This window comes from Emydura macquarii, unplaced genomic scaffold, assembly GCF_026122565.2.
Source record: "Emydura macquarii macquarii isolate MOO-44397 ecotype Brisbane River unplaced genomic scaffold, CSIRO-AGI_Emac_v2 contig_3671, whole genome shotgun sequence".
Classification (NCBI taxonomy): domain Eukaryota; kingdom Metazoa; phylum Chordata; order Testudines; family Chelidae; genus Emydura; species Emydura macquarii.
Genome location: NW_027133808.1, coordinates 8,144,908 through 8,168,291, shown reverse-complemented (window position 1 = coordinate 8,168,291; position 23,384 = coordinate 8,144,908). Strand labels below are relative to the sequence as shown.

Below are 23,384 nucleotides of genomic sequence, written 5' to 3'. Positions count from 1 at the left end.
GTGGTCACTGTGGGAAGGGGCCTAGAATGGATTGCAGAATCCCCCCAGAAGAGGAGGAGCACAGACTGTGACTCGAGTGGAGGGTTGAGTCATGAAAGCGAGGGTCGAGCGGAGACAGGCATGAGACAGCGCAGAAAGAGGCATCTGCCTGGCTGACGGCTGATTCCCCAATAACCAGCAGGAGGCACCAAGGTGGGGAATCGCACCATGCTACACCCCCATTATACAGATGTGGAAACTGAGTCACAGAAATGTGAATATTTGCCCAAAGTTGCATACAAACTTGGTGGCAAAATGGAGAACCAAATCTAGGTCTCCTGACTCCTAGCATCCTCCTCTAACCACTAGAATGCTATCACCCTATTAAAAAATGAGGAAAGCTTTCCTTAAATCTTAGAAACCAAAGAAATATGAAAAACCAATGTCCTGTCCAGTGGATCTAAGATCTATAATATTTGGGAAAAAATAAGCACCAAGGGAGGAGATGAGGAAGAAAGTTATAAACCACTGTGTTGTAGTTGTTTCCTATGATGACTTGTGACCTAAACTATTTTTTTCTTGCTTACAAATTCTTATGAACTAAAATGTAGCTTTTGTGAATCATGTACTTAAAAACAAAGGGTCTAGGGCAACACAGAAATTATACACCAATTAACTTGGTGTTCTTTATGAAGAAAGATGCAGAAAGTATTTTAAGTGGCCAACTGGGGAATCTCTGGAAAGAAGCCATTTGAGTAGAGCCAGCTACTCTTGTTCCAGGAAAATAGGGGAAGGTCAGGCTTAATACATTTGCAAGAATTATTTAAGAAAAGTGCTATCGTGAGAGACAAGGGGAATGCTGTGGAAATAATCTATGTGTTAAATGGTACAGTCCTCCTAGCAACAGTAACATCAACTATATACAATACTACTTGTGGCAGAGGTCCCTGATTTTTTTTATGGGTGGTAAATATGAAGCTGCAAAAGCAAGCAGGTAGCAAGTTTCTCTTTCTATATCTTCTACAGTTTGGATTTATGACATCTGAACAGTAATTTTTCCTTATCGGAGAAAAGGTGACTGGGGGGGGAACAAAATTAAAAAATGAATCATCGCTTTGTGAATGCAACAATTGAGGTCACATACACAGAGGGGAAGGTATCTAGCCTGACACGTATAGTTAACAAATGAAGAGCGAGCCAACTAGGCACTTTCCAGATTTTTGTCCACAGAGACTTATCCTCTACAGGCCATTAAAAAGTTACACTGTAAGTACAATGCACTCTGAGTTCAACAATGCAGAGAATACCTTGAATGCTGTAGGACTGAGAACTATAAATTAATATGAGACCTGTGGGAGAGACAGGTCTGTAATTACTTTATTGATAGAGAAATTGTGATGGAAGGCTTACATCATCGATCAGCCAGTTTGTGAGCTTGCCCTGCAGAAACAACAGTGCCAAAAATAAAACAAAGAAACAAGAAAACCCCAAACCATGCTCTAAAGGTGAGAAAATAGTCCAAATCCTGGTTCATGCTACCAAAATTGCCTGATTCTGAGTGCTTTCATGAGTGGTTTTTAAGAACCGTGTCAAGTGTATAGTTTTACTAATGTGCATGGATAGGAAAGCACTGCTTTATAGTTGCTGAAAAATTTTCCAGAAGCTTTTCCATGCTGATGCCAGCTGGCACTTGCTCATGAAATTATCTTAGTTGAAATGGCTTTCAGGAACCAGTTTTCAAAATTATTTCAGGATCAGGTGTCTTTGGTCAGGAGCTACAGGTTTAAATAGAAAGCCAGAGTTTCCAATACTGCAGTGAGGCTTCGCTCTCATCAGAACTTTCCATGCAGGTTCTTGAAATGGTGTATTTTTCTTAAGGTTATTCTTCATCCACCATTTGAAGGAATACATTTAATATAAATGAAAAACCATCTAGCTGTGAAAAGAGAAATAATTTCAGAAAACTTATTTTGTTTTCAACAACAACAAAAAAAGTGGTGGTTCACATACAGGGCTTGTCATGAATAAAGGGAAGTTTATATTATAGCTTTTTTAAAATGGCTTTCTTGGGACTTTCCAAAAGTTAAAATTAGCCTTGAGGAATCCTCAGCCAAGATAATGTCCTTCCAATTGTTTTGATGAGTTAGATTTTCCCACGCTTTCATGAATAGCTAAATTTGAAATGCTGGACATGAAAATATACTTCCGCTGCTTGGATGAATTGCATAAAATACAATTCTACAACTTGCAGATAGTTTATTTTAAATTTATGTGAGTGCTCACAAAAGGGACAGGATTAACTGGTACTGAGACTGACATCTGTTTAGTGATAGAATGGATATAACAGCATAAAGCTCTGGTAGTGCAAGCTACCTTCCATTGTATGGCCTATTTGCCTCAGTGTTAAGTTGAAAGGACCAATTTCTTTCTCCTATGAATGAAAGAACCAACAGTCATGCTGCTTGGTTCCTCTGCTAAAACTTAAAGGTGAATTCAGCTTCCCACCGCAGCATGCACTTTGCTTGGTCATCTTGCATTGCACATACAAGCATATTGTATTTAAGGGAATTCTCAATTTACTGTAACTGTTCAAACTAAAGGTTGTGTTTTGTAAGTATAATGGTTGTAGTTTTTACATGGGGGGTGTTATCTGATCAGTTTGCATCACATGTGAGTACATCTTTTTTCATAGAATCACAGAAATATAGGGCTGGAGGGAGCCTGAAAAGGTCAAGTTCAGCCGCCTGAACTGAAGTAGGACCAAGTAAACCTAGACTACCCTGACATGTGTTCAGGGGTTTTTAAGAACAGGTTGGACAATGATGGGAATTCCACAACCTCTCTTGGTAGTGAAGCTCTGTAATAGGCTTCCCTTATAGTTAGAAAGTTTTTCCTAATATCTAACCTAAATCTCCTTTGCTGCAGACTAAACCCATTACTACTTGTTCTATCTTCAGTAGACATAGAGAACAATCAATCCCTGTCATCTTTATAATAGACCTTAATATATTTGAAAACTATTATTCGGTCCCTCCTCAGTGGTTTTTTTCCCTCAAGACTAAACATGTCTGGTTTTTTTAACCTTTCTTCATAAGTCAGGTTTTCTAAAACTTTTGTTATTTTTGTTGCTCTCCTCTGGACTCTCCCTTTCTCCAATTTGTCCACATCTTTCCTCAAGTGTGGTGCCCAGAATTGGACACAGTACTCCAGCTGAAGCCTCACTTGTGCCAAGCAGAATGGGACAGTTACCTCCTGTGTCTTAGGTACAACACTCCTGTTAATGCAACCCAGCATGAGTAGCCTTTTTTTTAATGGCAACTTATTGTTGACTCTTATTCAGTTTGTGATTCAGTATAACTCCAAATTCCTTTTCAGCAGTACTACCACTTAGCCATTTTGTAGTTTTGATCTTTTAATTCCTAAGCGTAGTACTTTGCACTTATTTTTATTGAATTTCACCTTGTTGAATTCAGACCAGTTCTCCAATTGGCAAGGCCATTTTTAATTCTAATCCTGTCCTCCAACGTGCTTGCAACTCTCCCCAGCTTGGGGTCATCTGAAAATTTTAAAAGCATACTCTCCACTCCATTATCCAAGTCATTAATAAAAATATTGAATAGTACCAGACCCAAGATGGACCCCTGCAGGACTAGATATACCCACCCAGTTTAACAGCAGCCATTTAACAGCACTCTAAGCGTAGTTATCAGTCTTTCAACCAGTTGTGCCCCCACTTTATAGTAACTTCATCTAGACAAGTGGTTCTCAATCAGGAGAACATGTACCCCTGGGGGCACATATTGGTCTTCCAGCAGGTAAGTCAGCTCATCTAGATATGTGCTAAATTCGGTATTTCTCAACCTGGGGATTGGGTTGAAGGATGTATTATGGGGGGCTGCAAGTGCAGGACTGGCACTAGGGGTGGTAAGCAGTGCAATTGCCCTGGGCCACATACCACAGGGTGCCCTGTGAAGCTAAGTTACATGCTTCAGCCCCAGGTGATGGGGCTCAGGCTTTGCAGACACTGAAATGTAAGTACAATATTTATATTCCAATCAATTTATTTTATAATTATAATGTAGAAATGAGAAAGGAAGCAATTTTTCAGTAATAGTGTGCTGGGATACTTGTGTATTTTTGTGTGATTTTTTTTTTTGGTAAGCCAGTAGTTTTTAAGTGAGGTGAAACTTGAGGTATGCAAGACAAGTCAGACTCCTGAAAGGGGTACACTAGTCTGGAGGGGTTAAGGACAACTGATCTAGACCACATTTCCCTAGTTTGTTTGTTAGAATGTCATGTAAAACTGTATCAAAAGCATTACTAAAATCAAGATATACTACAACTGCTGCTTTTCCTCTATCTATTAGGCTAGTAACCCTGAAAAGAAGGAAAAGTTGGTTTGGCATTTTTTTATTTTTGACAAATCCTTGCTGGCTATTCCTTATAACCTTACTATCCTGTAAGTGCTTACAAACTGACAGACTAATCATTTGTTCCAGTATCTTTTCAGGTATTGAAGTTAGGCTGACTGATCTATAATTCCCCGAGTCCTCTTTGTAACCCTTTTTAAAGATAGGAGCTATGTTTCCCTATCCCCAGTCCTCCTCCAAACCTCACCCATCAATGTTTTCTCAAAGCCAATTGCTAATTGTTCTGAGATTGCTTCAGCTAGTTCTTTAAGAACCCTAGGATGAATTTCATCAGGCCTCTCCTACTTGAATTCATCTAACTTGTTCTTTTCCTATTTTAGTTTGCATTCCTTTCACCTTGTTAATATTAATTGTGTGAGTATCCATTCATTTTCTATCTTTTTAGTGAAGATCGAAGCAAAATAAGCATTAAAACCTCAGACATATTGATGCCATCAGCTATTAGCTCTCCTTCGTCATGAAGTAGCAGACTTACACTTTCCTTCATCTTTCTCTTGCTCCTAATGTATTTAAAGAACATTCTTTTATTGCCTTTATGTCCCTTGGTAGATATAACTCATTTTGTGCCTTAGCCTTTTTGGCTTTTTTTTTTTTTTTTTTTTGCTACATGCTTATGCTATTTTTTTTTTTTTTTTTTTTTTTTTGTACTCCTCCTTAGCAATTCGTCCAGATTTCTACTTTTTGTAGGATTCCTTTCTGATTTCTCAGGTCATTGAAGAGCTCCTCATGCGCCATATTGACCTCTTAGCATTCTTTCTGTCTTTCCCTTGGTGAAAAGAGCTCTTCTTTTTTTAGGTAAGATTATACATAATCTCCATTTATAAAATGAGCAAAGCCAAGGCTCACCAAGTAGAGCTGAGGTACTGATAGACAGAAACTGGGAGCAGGCGGAAGCCTGGCTCTAGACGTAAGAACCTGTCTGCTCAGCTGTGATGCAGTCAATAGAGAATTCCTGAAAATGAGCTATCGTAGCTTGGCTTTGTATTTGCTTTTTTTTCCCTTTAACCTTAATGACCCCCAACACACACAAATAAAAGACACTAAAAGAAAAGGGGAGAGAGAGGGAAAGGCAGCAATGGCTACACTCACTGAGCCCCTGGGACATTTTGATGAAATGGTGGGGCTATGGAGCTCATATACTGAATGTTTTGAGCTTTTTGTTGCAAATGAAATTGCTGATTGCTGATCTCCAGTGTTGTGGGAGTTAAAACATTTAGTTTGCTGCACAGCCTGGTGCAACCTGATAAGCCAGGCACAATCTTACAGTGACTTTGTGAAAATCCTGGATTTTCCCCAAAACCACTGGTAATTGCAGAGAGATTTAGGTTCCATAAAAGGAATCAAGAAGGTGAAACAATAGCACAATTTGTAGCAGCTCTTAAGTGTTGGAGCATGCCTGCAAATATAAGGAAGATGAGTCAAACAGAATAAGCAAGCAGGAGAAAAAGAAGCCTATCTGGCGGACCAAAAAGGAAAATCTGCACGTGGTAGAGCAGGCTCAGGATGATCAAAGTGACACCCAGTCAGAAGAAGTGCCACTCCACATCTTGTCTATGGCAGTTGGCTCACGTGAATACTGGGTAACCCCGCTGTTGGAAGGCAAACCTGCATCCATGGAACTGGACACAGGAGAAGCCGTTTTTGCTGGTCTCAGACGCCGTGTGTAAGGAGAAGTTAAAGCATCTTCCGCTTAAGCCAACAAAAATAGTTCTGAAGACATACACTGGAGAAGCTGTACCTATGTTGAGTACTGCTGATGAGCAGTGTGTCCATTGAGCTCCACTTTAATAACTGCCACTGTTTGTAGTGGAAGGCAATTACCCTGCCTTAATTGGAAGGTTATGGCTTAAGATCCAGATGAATTGGGCAGAAGTGCACATGATGGCTAAGGGAGAAACAGGTTTGACAACTGTATTAAAGAAACATGCTGCTGTTTTGAAAAGAACCTGGGAAGTCTGACAGGAATCACTGTGACATTGAACATTCAGCCTGACAGCCAACCAAAAGGTCTGAAAGCCAGAACTGTGCCATATGCCATTAGGCCAAAAGTTGAAGCAGACCTGGAGCACCTGGTCAAGAATGGAGTCCTAGTTCCAGTTACCCACAGCCAATGGGCAACACCAATCATTCCAGTATTGAAGAAAGATGGCTCCATTCAGATTTATGGGAATTTTAAGGTTACTGTTAACCCGGTGTTGTGTGCAGAGCAATACCCTCTTCCGTGCATCGATGACCTCTTCACTGGCTTGGCTGGTGGACAAAAGTTCAGCAAGATTGATCTGCATCAGGCATATTTACAGATGCACGTCGATAAGAAGTCTCAAGAGCTGTTGACTATCACGACGCATTAAGGGGTGCACCGATACTGTCACTTGCCCTTCAGAATAATGTCTGCTCCAGCTTTGTTCCAGAGGACCATGGACCAGATCTCGAGTGGCTTGCCAGGACTCCCGTACTATCTTGACGACATCTTAGTCACTGGCAAAAATGAGGAAGATCACCGTAAGAACTTGGATGCTGCCCTGCAAAGACTGGAAGAGTACAGCCTATGAGTCCACAAAGACAAATGTGAATTCTTCCAGCCCTCTGAATATTTGGGACATATCATAGATGCTACTGGCCTTCCTAAGGCTCCTGCAAAACTCAAGGCTATTGTGGAAACTCCACCTCCTAAAAACGTGAGCCAACTTCGCTCTTTTTTTAGGGCTCTTGAACTATTATGGAAACTTTATTCCACAGTTAGCAACACTACTAAAACCACTACATGAACTCCTTTGCCAGAACAAGGTCTCGAAGTGGACTGAAGCCTGTGACGTTGCATTTAACAAGGCTAAACATGCATTGCTAAATTCAGAGGTTCTGACACATTTTGACCCATCCTTACCACTACAGTTGGCCTGCAATGCCTCTCTTTATGGTGCAGGAACGGTCGTGTCACACATTATGCCTTCTGGAGAGGAGAGACCCATTGCTTTTGCATCATGCTCCTTAAGCCAGGCTGAAACTAACTATGCCCAAATCGAACATGAAGCACTGGGAATCATTTTTGGAATTTGGATGGAAGTTCACACTTCTCACTGACCATCGACCTCTAACATCAATTTTTGGACCACACAGGCATTCCACCATTGACTGCTAATCGTATTCAATGGTGGGCATTGTTGCTTTCCTCAAGACTGCCTTTACCAGTTAAACATCAAGATATTGGCCAGAAAGAAATTCTCTACTTTGAACAGGTAGAGAACACACCCATCACTGCTACCCAAGTAAAGAAGGCAACGTGCATTGATCCAGTACTGTCCCAAGTTATGGACCTTGTGATGCATGGAACATCTCTACGGGACTCTCAGATCTCTCCCGACCTTTGTCCCTACATCTCCAGGAGGATGGAGTTATCAATCCATTCCGGTTGCTTGTTGTGGGGGTTTTGTATCATTATTCCACCACTACTGAGATCGCAGATGTTAGAACAGCTAACATCTAACAGTCAGGTCACTGTGGAATAGTGCACATGAAAGAAATTGCCCAAAGTTACTTTTGGTAGCCTGGCCTGGACGGTGCCATTGAAGAGAAGGCAAGAACTGGTATTTCATGTCAGAGAGTGAGGAACACACCTCAGATGGCACTCTACACCCATGGGACTGACCTGGAAATCTGTGGCAGCATATTGACGTTGATTTTGCTGGCCCATTTGAAAGAAGTATGTTCCTGGTTGCTGTCAACGCCCACTCCAAATGGCCAGAAGTCTCTAATGCTGTCCACTACTACTGAAAGTACTATCCAGAAACTGCATGAAATCTTTAGTCATTTTGATCTCCCAAAATAACTTGTGAGCAACGACGGACTGCAGTTCATCTCTCAGGAGTTTTGAAAATTTTATGAAAGCAAATGGGATGCATCACATCACTTCAGCAAAATATCATCTTGTAGGCCCAAAGCTTGATTCTGTTATATTGATTCTATGTGAAATACCCTTTTTCTTTTGGTACGTGACAAACCACCACAGCAGTTTCTGTGAGGCTTTGCATTTTGGGTATGTAGGGCGATCTGTTCACTATTGATAAGTTTGTTTGAAACCACCATCAGTTTGTCCAAAATTAATATCTGGTCATTGATTATCCTGTTTGTAAAGTTACCAAAGATCATTCTGTGAAACTGTTGCTATTATTAAAGTACACGTTTTAAGATCACTGCTTAAAGTAACATCAGCAAATGTTCTAAAACAAAAAAAAATCAATATTAAAAATGTTTTGTAATAGTAAATATTTTAAATAAAAAATGTTGTTGTTTCTAATCCAGCAATGGATTAACAGAAAGGTTTGTGCAGACCATGAAACAAGCTTTCAAATCTGCATGGGGACATTCAGCCATTCGAAAGCATCTGAATACCTTCTTACTATCCGACAGGAACACACCTCATGCTACGACCAAAGCGTCTCCAGCTTTTCTGATGATAGGATAACAGCTGCACACTTGCTTTGACCTGCTGAAACCCTCCAAAGCACGACAAGTTATGCAACAACTACAGCTACAGCACAACTAAGTCATCAGATGTGCACACAGAGCAAAAAACTGAACCTTTAGTTCTGGACAGCCTGTCCTAGCTCCGAACTATGCTTCAGGAGCTAAATGGATCCCTGCTACAGTCATCGCCCAAACAGGACCTGTTTCCTACACTGTCCAGACTGCAAATTATCTCACCTGGTGGCAACATGTAAATCAGTTGTTGCCAACTCACACAAGTCCCAAGGATACATTTCCAGTTGAACTGTCTGACCTCACCATTGCAGGTGAGATGCCCTCAAGACAAGAGTCACCCATTCCTGACTCTCCTTCTCCATCCACCTCTGCAGCAGATACAGCCCCCTCACCTGTTTGAGCTATGAGTCCTGAGCCCATTGTTAGACCCGCACCAATAACACCTTCCGGTACAGGAACATCAGAAGTCCACCATCTTCTACCTAGAAAGAGAAGGCCTCCTCAATGGTTGTGTCTTTAGCTAGGGCAAACCCACGTTTATGGGGCAGAATAATCCCCGGGGTTTAGCTGGGAAATGAGGTAATCTGCCCTCATTAACGCAACAAGGGATTGTTCTGTTTAATGGATGTTTTCATTAAGGGAGAGGAATATGTTGTGTATTTTGTGTCCTGCCTTGCTTGCTGTAGCTAACAGAGCTAGACTAGTATGGGATAGCTCAGCCAGTTCTGTCTGGTTTTAGAGTAGAAGAATAAACTCAGTCTTTGCCCTGGTCTACACCAGGGCACAGGGCACTGACCGCTCAATCGATCCAGATAGGTCGATCTGATGGCAGCGACTTTGTCACCATCAGTGTAGATGTACCCTTTGTGTGTTTACCTCTCCCTGTGCTCCTGTCTGCTGGTTTCTTTCTGAATGCAGGTTACTTCCAAGTATCCAAACATAACATCACCTATTCCCTTATTGCACATAGCATTTAGAATCAACTTACGCTGTGCAAATACTTGTTATTATTTAAAATGTACTTTCCAATAATCTACAATTTAAAATTCACTGTTTCAGTGAACTGCCCTGCCAGTACACTTTTTGTCTAGAATATTTTCTTATATAGGGAATGCTATTCTTGATAGGTTCTGAACCTGCCCACATCACCACAGCATATGAGAGCCTTCTAGTAGTGCATTGAATGATCTAAGTAGTATCTGTTACATGGAATATGCAAAAGAGTCATGAACATAATCAAGTAAACAAACTTAAAATTACTGCCAACTATTCATAGTTAATTTTTGTGCCATTTGCTCAAGCTATAGTTGTGGTCAACAACAGCAATATTCTGAAAGTTTGAATGAATGCAAGTACCTCAGATACATACCTTATTTTTCACACTACAGAAACCTGTTGGTGAGAAATCTGATTCCTGCCAAAAAAAACCCTGCGGGAATTAGACTAAATGATCTGCTATGGTCCTCTTTGACTCTAACAATTCTATGACTGTCAGCAAAAAAAACACCAGGCAGAAAATCTAGTTAGCACTGTCAAATAAAAATATGAGAGACATGACGGGTGAGGTAATGTCTTTTATTGCACCATCTTCTGTTGGTAAAAGAGACAAGTTTTCTAGATCCACAGAGCTCTTCTCTCTCATATCCCGAAACCACCATGGCTACAACAATATTGCAAAAAAATTAATCTGTCATTGCCAATCATTTAGTAAAGGCGCTCAAACCACTAAAGTGTCTGTAGCAAGCAAAAGATAATTCTGATTATCAACTAAAACAGGCGGGAGAGACACTGAAAACAAGGTAGGAAAAAATTGATACATTTTATTATAGCCAAAGGTTAACAGTAGAGTGAGCAATTGTTCCAAACAAGGATCTGTGATTAGTATGCTCATTAATGAGCTGGGAAGGGGGAGAGAACAGTGCGATGGCAAAACCTGCTTCTACCACTATCTATTTTGTCAATACTAGGGAAGATTGTGAGTAGCAGCTACTCGTAAACATTACTGTGTGGTAAATTAATTCTAATCACTTGGGGAAAAGATCTATACTTAGTCATGAAGGGACACTTAATTAAGTGAACAGAGTTAGTGTTTAAGTATGTGATGCACTGGTTGAGCAGGGTTAACCACACTCTGTGGTCTGAGGAAGCCATGCCCCTTGCCCCTGTTGGGCATGCTCCAGCTGGAACTGGAGTATAAAAGGCAGTAGCTCAGCTCAGTCTGGGCTGGCCACTGATGAGAGCAGATGTGTGTTGTAGGCTCCTGCAAGGAGACTGCCAGAGCTCCTGGACACAGAAGCCAGCCAGGTTGAAGCTCCAACAGAACCCCAGCCAACTGCTGCCACTGACAGAGGAGAGACAGCAGAGGCCACAAGACTACCAGCCTTGGAAGGAAGGGTAGGAAACAGCTCAGGGATTGGGACTTTGGTGACGGATGACCAAGACTGAGCAGAGAAGTACCGGTTCCCTAGGGCATAGTTTCTCAATCTTTGGTACGCATAGCCCTGGGGATACGTGAGATACAGGCAGGGGGTATGTGGCAAAAACCCAGTGAAGGGAGGCAAGCAGCAGCTGCCAACTTCTGGGGAAGCCAGGTGGCAGCTTCCTGCTTCTGGCCTGGTCCTAGCTCCCAGCTGGGAGGCAGGCAGCCCACACAGTGTGATTTGCCCCAGGCCTGCACCCCCCTAGGGACGGCCCTTGGGAATGCTGTTATCCACTCTGGTGGGCTGCTAGTGCCTGCTCATACCTCATAAGTTCCTGCCTGTGTGAGGAGAATACCACGTGACCCTGCCATCAGGCCATAGTGATTGGCTGGCATTGACCTTTGCTCCTGTATGGAGGAAGGGGAGGAGGAAGAAAGGGAGAAACAGCAGGGGGTTTTGAGATCTGCCACAGCCACCCGGCACTGCAGAACTCAGAACTCTCCTGCTTTATGAGAAATACAGTTGTCTAGCGGTAAAGGAGGAAAAATTGTATTTCTCAGAGTGGAAAATTGAGTGTTGGGGTACTTATTACAATTTTCAGAAGTTAGGGGGTACTTGCTACTTAAAAGGTTGAGAGAGGTTGGGACCCAGTGGAGAAGGGTGGGCTTGGATCCCCCTACTCCAGCTGCCCCACTATTGGCAGCTGACACCCAAAAGAGCAAACTGTGTGGCAGAAGGACTGTCCTACTGACCCTGGCCATTAGGCCATACTTCCCTGAGCAACAGGGCCACTATATAGACTTGGGCCACTAGGCTGTGCTGCCCTGAACAAAAGGATAGCCTTATAGGCTCTGACTATTGATCCACAGGGTAGTTGCAGTGACTCTGGTCACTGAGTCACGCTGTGCTATGCCAAAGAGCAGCTGCATTGACTCTGGCCATTGGGCTAATCTTCCCTAGGAACCAGAGCAGCCATTGTGACATGGAAGACTAGGCCAAATCCCTATTCTGATTCCCTCACAACCCTGCGCCCCATGACAGGGTGTACATACCCTGCAACAAAGTAATAGATTGATATTTTGTCTGTTTTCCATACTATTTTATAATTTATTCCTCATCTGGAGTACTATTTGAAGTTCTCATCACACTATATCAGAAAAGATATCAGAAATGGAAGAGGTTCAGAGACTGGCAATGAAAATTAGTGGTATGAAGAAATTTCCAAATGAAGGAACCAAAAAGATTGGGTCGGCTTGGTTTAGAGAATTGATGAATAAGTGAAGATATGATAGTTATGGGACTTCCAGGAGCTAGCAAGGATAATGGCTTCCTAGATCTGGAGCTCCTGCTCAGCACCACTAAAATCCACCGATATCTGCTATTCTGAGGCCAAAGTTTTTATCTCTGGATGGTTGATCCTGCTCTTTAACATATTAGTAGCTGATGGATCTGGTTTTGACCCTCCCTTCCTCCCCAGACTCCCCACAAATCATGAAGATACAGAGGCTCTCTGACAGCTCTGGGCAGGGCAACATGGCACCATTTTCAGAAGAGGCCTCAATAGGCCTGGATCAAGTCTTTGAAATGTGAAAGCAGATATCCTGAAGAGAGATCCTGCTTAGGAAAATATCAGAGGATATCTCTGAAATTAAAGTCATGACTACAGCACCCCTGGTCACTTTCCAGAGGTTATCTTCCAGGATTGGGGAGACTGAAACTAGAATTTCTACCTTTAGAGGACAACATGAGGTCTGTTTAGATCACTACACACCAGCAACAAAGGCTGATCCAGAAAGCTACAAGATAGAATCAACAATATGGATGGCTAATCCAGATCAAATAATATGAGGGTGGTTGGGTTCCGTGAGGAAGTGGAAAAGGACAGACCAGAAGAAATTTTGTCTAAGACCCTATTTGAGATCCTTTCCTTACCCCATGATACAGAGCTGGACATAGAAATAGTCCACCACACTCTAAACTAAGGCCAACCCAAAGGTAATTATGTTAAAAGCCCTAGGAAACTTGAGCTGGAAGGGGCATAAAATAATGATTTTTCCTGACTACAGCCAGGACATAATTGGAAAAAAGCTTTTCAATATGGCAAGAAAGCTGGCCAAGGAGAAGGGACTGAGCTATTTTATAGACTTCCTGGCTATTTTTAGAATCAATGGGGCTGTCCAGCTCTTTAGATTTTCCAAACTGGGAGAAGCAGAAAACTACACTACCACCATATAATAAAACAGATAAACTTACATTGCCATGGTATTTACCGTTGCATTCAACAGTTGTATTGCCAGTAGCCAGTGATGGGACACTAGATGCGGAGGGCTCTGAGTTACTACAGAAAATTCTTTCTCGATTGTTTGGCTGGTGGGTCTTGCCCAGATGCTCAGGGTCTAACCTGATTGCCATATTTGGGGTCAGGAAGGAATTTTCCCCTTGGGTCAGACTGGCAGAGACCCTGGGGGCTTTTCACCTTCCTCTGCAGTATGGGACACAGGTCACTTGCAGGTTTAAACTAGTATAAATAGTGGATTGTCTAATTTCAAATCTTTAAACCATGATTTGAGGACTTCCATAACTCAGCCAGAGGTTATGGGTCTATTACAGCGTAGTGAGTCACTGGGACCTCCCTCTGAGCCAGAGTGGGAGGAGCCACACTCCCTACCCAAGGGGGCAGAGCTGGAACAACCTCGCCCCTCCCATTGGAAATGGGTGGGTGGGACAGGCAGCACAAAAGGCAGGGCCTCTAGGTCAGTGGAGGGGGAGCTTCCAGAGGAGAAGGATGTCTTTCCCCCAGAGCTGGGGTATGAGCCCGACCTTTGCACCGCTGAGGCGCTGCCTGGGGCCCAGAGGAGTTGCCGGAGCTGCTGGCTGCCTGCGATGCAGAGCACCTGCTGGGGCAGCCACTTTCAGTTTACCCCGGGGAGACTGACGGCGACACTGAGGCCCAGGTACTGTAAGGAAGGCGGGGTAGGAAGGAGCCCTGGCGAACCAGACAACCATCTGGTTGTGTTGTGGCCTGCAGCTAGGTCAGCGAGTTTCGACTGGAGCCCTGCTGACTCAGTGGCAGAGCACTCTGCCGCTGTTAGGGCCCTGGGCTGGGACGTGGCAGAGTCAGGAGGGACCGCCTCCCCCTCCGCCTTGCCACCTTACCCCCGGGGTGGCAGCCTTACCCCAGCCTATAAACCCTCATTGGGCCACAACCAGTTTGTCTGACCGAGCCTTATCTGAGGGCCAGGACTAGCGACAGTTTGTTTGCCCCATCTGGCCTGAGGACTTGGGCTATAGATTATTTGCTCTCCCCGCTCCACTCTGCCAGAGGCCTGGAGGCAATAGACAACTATTCAACTGATTGGCTAATTCCCCTTGCCACTAGACAGTGAGCGAGTGAGGCGGCGTGGCCTTCCTCCAAGGCAGAAGAGGAGGAGCGACCAGCACCCCTCTACATACAGGAGTGGGTGGGTGAAGTTCTATGGCCTGCAATGTGCAGGAGGTCAAATTAGATGATCATGATGGTTCCTCCTGACCTTAAAATCTGCAGTTGTTGTCACTAGAGGTAAGGGAATCCAGAGAAGCACCCAAGTCAGCTCTGAATCTCACATATCTGCCATCTTGCCCTATGTAAAGACAGGCAGATCTATTGGACACTCACTTGCTGCACCCTGGTGAGCAAGAATCTGGACTGGCCTGGCTCCAGAGGAGACAGTATCTATATCCTGCCTTCTTACTAGGGTAATTGATTTACCTAACAAATAGGTTGGTCAGCTATCGATCCAGATTTCCTGATTCCATTTCTAATAATGGTTATGGAATTTTGTTTTATAGATATTTGTGGCTGGTAGGGGAGAAGTGGTTGCTGTTTCATTACCTTACTCATAGTGTTTTTAAGAACAGCATACTAGTAATGTATTTAGTTTAAATTGTGAATGGTTATATTGAGTGACAAGCCCAGGGCTGAGGGTCATATTTCAGTTCTTGTGAGTCTTTAAATAGCTGGCTGTTGAAAGGCCATACACTGGGATGTCAATCCTATTCAGCAAAAACTGACCATACAAAGCCTATCAACTGATTAAAAACACAGAGGGAAGACTCTTAACTGTTAAAGTTCAATCTCTGATGTATCTGATTCTTGTTATCCTCTGTGCCCCTAACAAAGATGATCCCTCCTTTTTCAATCCATTTCCAAGATGAACTCCTCCCTAGAAAATGTGGTTATAACAGTGGACGTCAACAAAGTGTTAGAGCCACTTTTAGATAGCTTGAGGAGACTCCAGCTCTCCCACTCCTCTGTTAGGCAGATTGCTATTGGCCAGATGGAGGAACTGGGTTTAAAGGACATATAGAGGCTGCAGTTCCCTATGGCTAGAAACTATACCTTTTTCTTACCTCCCTCATTCCACATATTGACAGATCAATTATTTTTTGGTATCCGGTGGCTTGGTGAGCTCAATCATTAAGAATGAAATAAAAGCGAGCATGATCTCTGATCATGTTACAGCTCTTATGTCCTAAAACAGTGGCTCTCAACATTTCCAGACCCCTTTCAGGAGTCTGATTTGTCTTATGTACCCTCAAGTTTGACCTCACTTAAAAACTACTTGCTTACAAAATCAGACATAAAAAGACAAGTGTCACAGCATACTATTACTGAAAAATTGCTTATTCTCATTTTTACCATATAATTATAAAATCAATTGGAATATAAATATTGTACTTACATTTCAACATATAGTATACAGAGCAGCATAAACAAGTCATTGTCTGTATGAAATTTTAGTTTGTACTGACTTTGCTAGTGCTTCTTATGTAGCCTGCTGTAAAATATCTAGGCAAATATCTAGATGAGTTGATGTACCCCCTGGAAGACCGCTGCATACCCACAGTGGTACACATACCCCTGGCTGAGAACCACGGTCCTAAAAAACTAGGCACTACCAGAAGATGGAGGTTAAGCTCCTCTTTACTACTAGACATGCAATTTTAAGTTAGTGGAGAAAATTTTTTTTTCTTAGACACCAGTGATAATCCCACGATCTCCTGAGCACTCTTCTGGGGCACTTTCAAGGCACACTTAAGGTGCAGGATAATATTGAACTTTCCCCATAAAAAGAGCCAGGTAGGCTGAGCTGGTGAATTTAATAGAAAGGCTGAAGCAGGCAGACATCAGTTATGCTGACTCCCTAGGTTTGGATATACTCTATGAAGTGACCAATCTTAGATATCAAATTTATAAATTAACCTCCTCTCAGGCTGAATTTGCTTTGTTTAGACTAAAACATTCTGGAATCTTCTAGTAAAATTAGAAAGCTATTGACACACAGACCAAAATCCCCTCAGTTTGCTCAAGTTAAGGCCAGATACTTGCTGATCAAAAAAGTATTAATGAACAAGACTACCCTCCCCTCCCCTCATGATCAATTACTTAAGGAATATGCCCGATTTCTGCAACCCCCCCAGCTAACAGAACAACAAATTTGACTGACTTCCTCATTATGTGCCTCTGAAATTGACTGCCATAGGCAATGTGAAGTCGGCCATGGGCCTGTGCAGCTTTCCAGGTGTATTTTATGCCCAATTCAAAGACTAGCCAAAGTATACACTGACCTTTTGGTAAAGGCACTCTATCTTCCGTGAATGAAGCCTTAATCTCAGTCATACTTAAATCTGACAACAGTGCCCAAGAAAGTGCGAGCTATCGACCAATATCTAACCATTTCTGCTATTAAAATATTGTCTAATATTCTAGCTGGACAATTAGAAAAAGTAATGAGGAACAGAATACACTTGAATCAGGTGGGCCTTTTACAAAAGAATCATGGGTTGCATGACACTCATCAACTTATCAATGTGCTGTCCTGCTATCAAAATCCTTCAAAACTGATGGCTATGTTGTCTCTGGATGTGGATAAAGCCTTTTGACAGATTTAATTGGAGGTATTTGTTCATCATGCTACAAAAATTTAAAATTTAGTCACTCTTTCATTTCCTGGATTAGATTTTTTTGTACTCCAATCCTAGCTCCCGTGTTACAACCTTTAACTATGTATCCGCTCCTTTGAATCTCCATTGCGGTACTACACTGGGCTGTTCCTCATCCTATTTGAGTTGTCCATAGAGCCACAAACAATACAAATTAGAGCACACTGGGGGATCCAGAATATAAAAATAGGGTCCCAAAAGACAAAAATGTGTATATGTTGATATGCTTTTATTCGTCAGCAATCCCCTTCAGCACATTCCCAACATATAACAAAGCATTACATTATTTGGGAAAATCTCAGATCATCAGATTAATTGGAACAAGTTGGAGGGTCTCAGTATCTCTCAAGGGGATCATGTCATAATGTCACCCTTTTAGATGATACTTTTCATTGGCAGCAGATGGAAATAAGGTACTTCGGAGTCCTCCTTCCTAGGAATATAAAATAAATAGTCAACATTAATTTAAATCCTCATATAACACAGCTAGCTTTGGATTTATATAGGTGGCAGGCCCTCCTTCTATCCCTTTGGGGCAGAGGCAATATATTAAAGATGAATGTCCTCCTAAAGCTTCTATTTGTCCTTAGCTCCTTGCTAGTTTACATTCCCCCTTCTGTGTTTGTTTTTGTGGCTTTTTTTTTTTTCTTTTCAGAATTAAGAGTATTTTCAAGATCTTGGGGGCAACAAGCCTAGATTATTCTTTGAAAAAAATGCAACTGCCTATCAAGTTAGAAGGCTTCGGTCTACCCAACTTTAGGCATTGCTATAAATCCTCAGGCTTGAGCAAAGAATCACAATGGTTGATCCCCTCCCCCCATACCCTGATACCCAGGCTTTCAAGCCTGGCTGTACATGGAGGAAGGATCTGTAGCCCCAATACCACTAGAATCAGTCCTAAACTCATACTTCTACAATTTTCCTAAGGAGAAATCTGTCACAGTTTTGGCTGCTAGGAAAGCCTGGCATCTGCTACTAAATTTAAATTTAATCTCTTATTACCCGAAAGTGAAGATTATGAATGTAACTCTTAAATTTTAATTGCCCCCTAAACCTGTTATATGGCCCTACTGGATTAAAAAGAATGGGGGGGGGGGGAGGGCGGGATTTTGCACATAAACCACATCATTGGAAATTTATTCCTTCATGCCTTTTTCTGTCCACAGGGGGAAATTCCAACTGGACCCAAAGAAGGAATGGCAATACCTTCAACTTAAACATGCTCTGCAATACCAGTTTAGTCCAGATGCCTTTGCAGCACTGCCTGCTCTTCCCTCCCTGCCCTCTCAACCTTGGGGCTTTCTGAAAAAGTTACACTGTCACCCTAGGCTGTTGCCTATCCTGTATTCCTACCTATCATTGAAATCGGCAATCAGCCGTGACAACATTAGAAAGAAATGAGAGCATGAGCTGTCAATGTCCCTTACCAACATTTAGTAGAATCAGATTTGTTCCAACAGGCAGCATTGTTCATAGATTTGGGTTTGGAGGATGCACTGGACTTCATGTAGACTTTTCAGGTCAGGAGGAGCCAGGCTTCACAAATGCTGGTTCTGCAATACAGCAGATCCTAGTTTACAGGGCAATCCCAAAGCACATGGTTTAATCTGTCCTTTCTGGACAGAGGTAAATATTTGGGCCAATTTCTTTCTCTCCACCAAGGTGGAACTTCAGCTGGGCCATATCTTCTTAGGTCTACCTAATCCATCTTGGAAATGGAAATTCTTTGAAAAAACAATGGTCGGGTAGAGAATTTTGATCATATCAAATGTCTAGTTCTACAACGATGGAAGTCCCAAGTGTACCCAACTATCACAAAAAGGTGCTCTGACATGGGGAGCCTGGTGGCAATGATAAAAATGTTTTGCAATAGAAAAAACCAAGATAAATTTATAGATATACGGTCCCCATTTTTGAAAGTATAAGTTTAATCAGTTAAATTCTCCCATTGGGTAACCCTTTTTGCAGTGTCCTTTCCTCACCCCACTCCACTCAAGAGTCTAGACCCCTCCCAGCTTCTCAACCCATCCCTTCTCCCCCGCCCCCCCTCCGGCATATCATTCCTTTTCTGTCCTCTTGTACTAACCTTTCAGGCTTTTCTTTGGTTCTTTTTTCACTCTCACCACTCCTTTTTCCCTTTTGCTTATCTCTGTTTCTGAAAGGGAATAATTCTGAAGATTAGTTTGTGATCTTATTTTCCAACAATCCCCAAACTGGGGCTGAATAACCAAATGACCATTATTACATACCATGTTTTCCCCAAGGTTAGATTGGCCAAGATCCTGGAGGAGTTTGCCTTCCACTACAGTGTGAAGTATGGGTCACTTGCTGAACTAAAGTAAATGGTGCATTCTCTGTAACTTGAAGTCTTTAAAGATTGGAGGACTTCAGTAACTCAGCCACTGTTTATGGTCTATTATAGGAGTGGGTGGGTGAGGTTCTGTGGCCTATAGCATGCAGGAGGTCAGACTAGATGAACATGATGGTCCCTTCTGGCTTTAAAGTTTGAGTTCAGATATTATCTGTAAATAACCGATAATGTTCAGTAAGCATGTAAGGGCTAAAGTCTTGCTGGAAAGTGCTATATAAATGCTAGGTCACTTAGATTCTTTAGGAAGTCTGTGAGCTCAGTACAGAAATGGCAAGCTTGTGGGAGCTGACTGGTTCAAAGGGAATGATTAATGCCTTGAATTGGGTCTGTTGATTAGCAATTATCAAAATATATTACCGTCTGGCTGTTATTTGGCAACCTAGGTAAAATCAGTTAGATAAAATTCTGTCTAGTTCCCACTATCTATGTCATAATAACCACATCCTTATTGGTAATCTCTGTAGAGGAGCCAAATAGTGAACGAACATGAGTCATGTATACCCTTTAGAGTGAAAAGTTCATTCTTCGCGATCAAGTTAGGAGCACATTTACTGAATACTTCTATTTGTACTGTACTGGTCCTGTATATAAACAGAAGGCTTGGATTTCTAGGACTATCAGTTTAGTATTTCTCTAATGATTCATTCAAATCACTAATTGTTTTAGACAACTAAGTTGTTTAAGACATTAATTGTTTTAGACAACTGAGTCAAAAGTTTTTGTTTTTATACATTCTTTATGCATTGGCTGGTGAGTACAGTCTATAAAGTTCCACAGTTCTTGCATTTTTTTTTTGTATTAAATGTTTGATTTAAATGTTTTTGGGGAGAGTGGAATTATAGAGTGTAGAGCACACAATGGGGGGAAAAAGCCACTGAAATTGGTGGCAACATTGATAAACACAAGATGTCAGAGAAATTACATCTGGTTTAATAAAAGAAAATACCACTTCATTTGAACCATCGAAAGAAACTAATCAATAGGCTATGGTATACTGAAACTTTTACAGGCTTTTCCTGAGGACAGATGCCCTGCTTCTGCACTGAGGTCAATGGGAGATGAGCAATGGGATAAAGCACTAGAGTAACCTAAAAACCCCCAAACATTTAAGCATTGTATAGAGTTGCTGATATCAAATTCCATAAATCAAAATCTGAAAACAGCCTCCAACTGCATCTGCTTTTTAAAAAGCAGCTTCATGGTGTAAAGGCAATCTGTCTGACTGGTGCTAGTAACACATGCTGAATGCAAAAAGCAAGACTGACCTGGAAAGGAGAAGAAAGGGCCCATTTCCACCGTTCCATGATCTTGCTCTTAAAAGCAAATAAAGAAAATTTCCCTGGCTAGTTACTACTTGCTATCACCACCTAGTACTGGAGTAGATTCTCTAAGTAGATGGATGCATACTGTGGTTCAAAATGCACTATTTTGTCAACATCTAGAAAGCACTGAATAATACATCTCAGCATTATCCTTGGCAAAAGTGAGATGAGGACAGTCTCAAAACTCCTGCTGAGAGAGGGTGCTGAACAATTTTGCTGAGTCATTTAGGCCCTGATTCTAGCACCCTTACTCACATCTGGGTAGTGCTTTACTCTATGTAGCCCAATTTATTTCAGTGGGAGTTGGGACCATTAGCGGCGTAAGGTGCTTCTCATTGTGAATCAGGGTGGCAGAGCCAGGCTATCTGTTAGAGGTCCCATTGAAACTAAGTTGCAGAATCAGATCCTTGATGAATAAGGATAGCTTGGGGGAGAGGCAAATGCCTGTAGACAGACATCTATACCTACCTCTGTGTTGGCAGAAACAGAAAGCTTTTGGGTGAATGTCTTAGATCTCTAATTGAATTGCCACCATTCCAAGGAAAATTCACTAAGAATATCTTTTGGGAGAGGTTTGTATTAGGAGAGTCTACAACTTATGAATATTGGCTGCTACAGACATAGCTGCGATGCAGCCCAAATGGGGAATCAGGTTCTGATGCTGACTTCATTTTGACTCACAAGTTGTAGAAGTGATTCAGAACACTCCACAGAGTCATCCAGCTTCAAGGGGCACCCTCAACTCAAATTCACCAATTTTAAAATGTGTACCTAGAATCTTTGTGCTGGGCCCCAACTCTCCTTTTTTAAAAAAAATATTTTGTATTAGTTCACGTACATAGTGACACAATTAGCAAGTATCCAGAACCTTAAAGTATCAGGAATTGAGAAGATGATAGAGCATAATAACATCATAATGAGACTCACCGGGTGGCATTATGCAATGGCATTCATGCTTCCTTTGGTGCATTGTATTTAGGCCTCTGTTTGAAACTGATGACGTTAAATTATTGACCAACTAATAAGGCTTGCAGAACTGGCTTACTGATAATGAACTAGGTTTAACCCACAGGCTCTGACCCTCAGCTGCAAGCTAAGTGAATAAGCTTTATGGAGACTCCACTGACTAAAATGTTTAAATGACTTGTTTGGCATCTTTCAAGAGCAGTTAATTAACTTTGAATCAAAAATAAAAATATATTAGAACTTTTGCTGTTCAACCACAACAGGGCAAATTAGCCGGTGTTCAGCTAATGCATGTATTAAAAAACAAAAACCTAATTCTAGGGGTTTTTTATCTCTAATTCTAGCCACCTGTGTTTGAGTTGGCCTGTCTGAATAGATAAAACCAGTCATTTTGGTAAGTGAACTTTGCAACTGTGATAACTTTCGCTCCATGGGAAAAAGTGTGACTGGCAGCACTCACAAAATCCTCATCCTTTTTTTAATTACAACATCCATGTTTGTTTTCACTTCCCCCTTTGTTAGCATTTTAGACAACTAAAATGAAGCCTTCACTATAGAGTAAGCCTTTGCACCAGTAATGACACAAATTAAGGGCCTGGAACACCCAACTATTACTTCTAGAGACATGAGCTTGGCAAATCTTTTCATAAGCAAGACAGCTGTTTCCTTTCCACTCTCCCTCCTCCCCTCCTCTTTCTTGCTTGTGTGATGTACACACACATAACTAAGGAGATATAATACACCTAAAAACATTCCCAGCTAAAGTGTCTGTGCTGGGGATGTATTGAATTAATTTTTTTTTGCTTTAATGACACTGCAATTAAATTGGAGACTGACTCAAACCCCAAGCCATCATTGCTCTATGGGTGCCACAGAGTTGGACCCCTCTTGTTAAAACCCAGCTCTGAATAACCATAAACACAGGTGTGTTGCAATGGAATCTGGATCTGAAGTTTGTGATTCAAGCCCCTCCTAAACCCAGTGAGTCAGGCCTCTGTATGTCCTTGTTCAAAATCCTCTTAAAGATTCATTTATTCCCTCAGGCTCACTTCAGTTTCTGTTGTAGTAACAGAAAATAGCTCATCAGGGGAAAAGCATCATTGTTCATCTTTAAGGCCACTACAGAAAGCAGATAAAAAATCATAAGCAAAAGCAGCTACAGGGCTCCTCACTCCCGCCTATTGTGGCTGACTGTCTCCTCCATTGTGCCGGAGCAAATCCAGGGAAGTAAATGAAGTATACTCTAGTGTAAAACTGGTGTGAAAAAGAAAGTCACATCCTTTATATCTTAGTTATGTACTAGTTCACCCCCATACACAGGGAAAATAAAACTGGCGGGACACTGAGAGGGGAACGCAAAAACAGGTCCACTTTTCTCGTGATGAATTATTTTCTAGTACTGCTACAATAACTGAAAAGAAAAGGAGAGCACTTA

General features: G+C 41.9%; 1 long non-coding RNA gene across 4 annotated transcripts; it reads right to left on the bottom strand.

The window, feature by feature from the left end:
- Positions 1–17,502: 17,502 nt before the first annotated feature.
- LOC137145889 (uncharacterized) lies at positions 17,503–22,023 on the bottom strand. 4 transcript variants are annotated; one of them, XR_010917781.1, is made up of 5 exons: positions 21,911–21,925; positions 20,927–20,974; positions 19,377–19,445; positions 18,718–18,843; positions 17,503–17,723 (listed from the first exon to the last, which is right to left on the bottom strand). It is a non-coding gene; the product is annotated as an uncharacterized lncRNA (long non-coding RNA). The 4 variants fall into 4 exon arrangements; XR_010917780.1 differs by lacking the exon at positions 20,927–20,974 and having other exon boundaries at positions 21,911–22,023; XR_010917779.1 differs by lacking the exon at positions 21,911–21,925 and having other exon boundaries at positions 20,927–21,194.
- Positions 22,024–23,384: the final 1,361 nt, after the last annotated feature.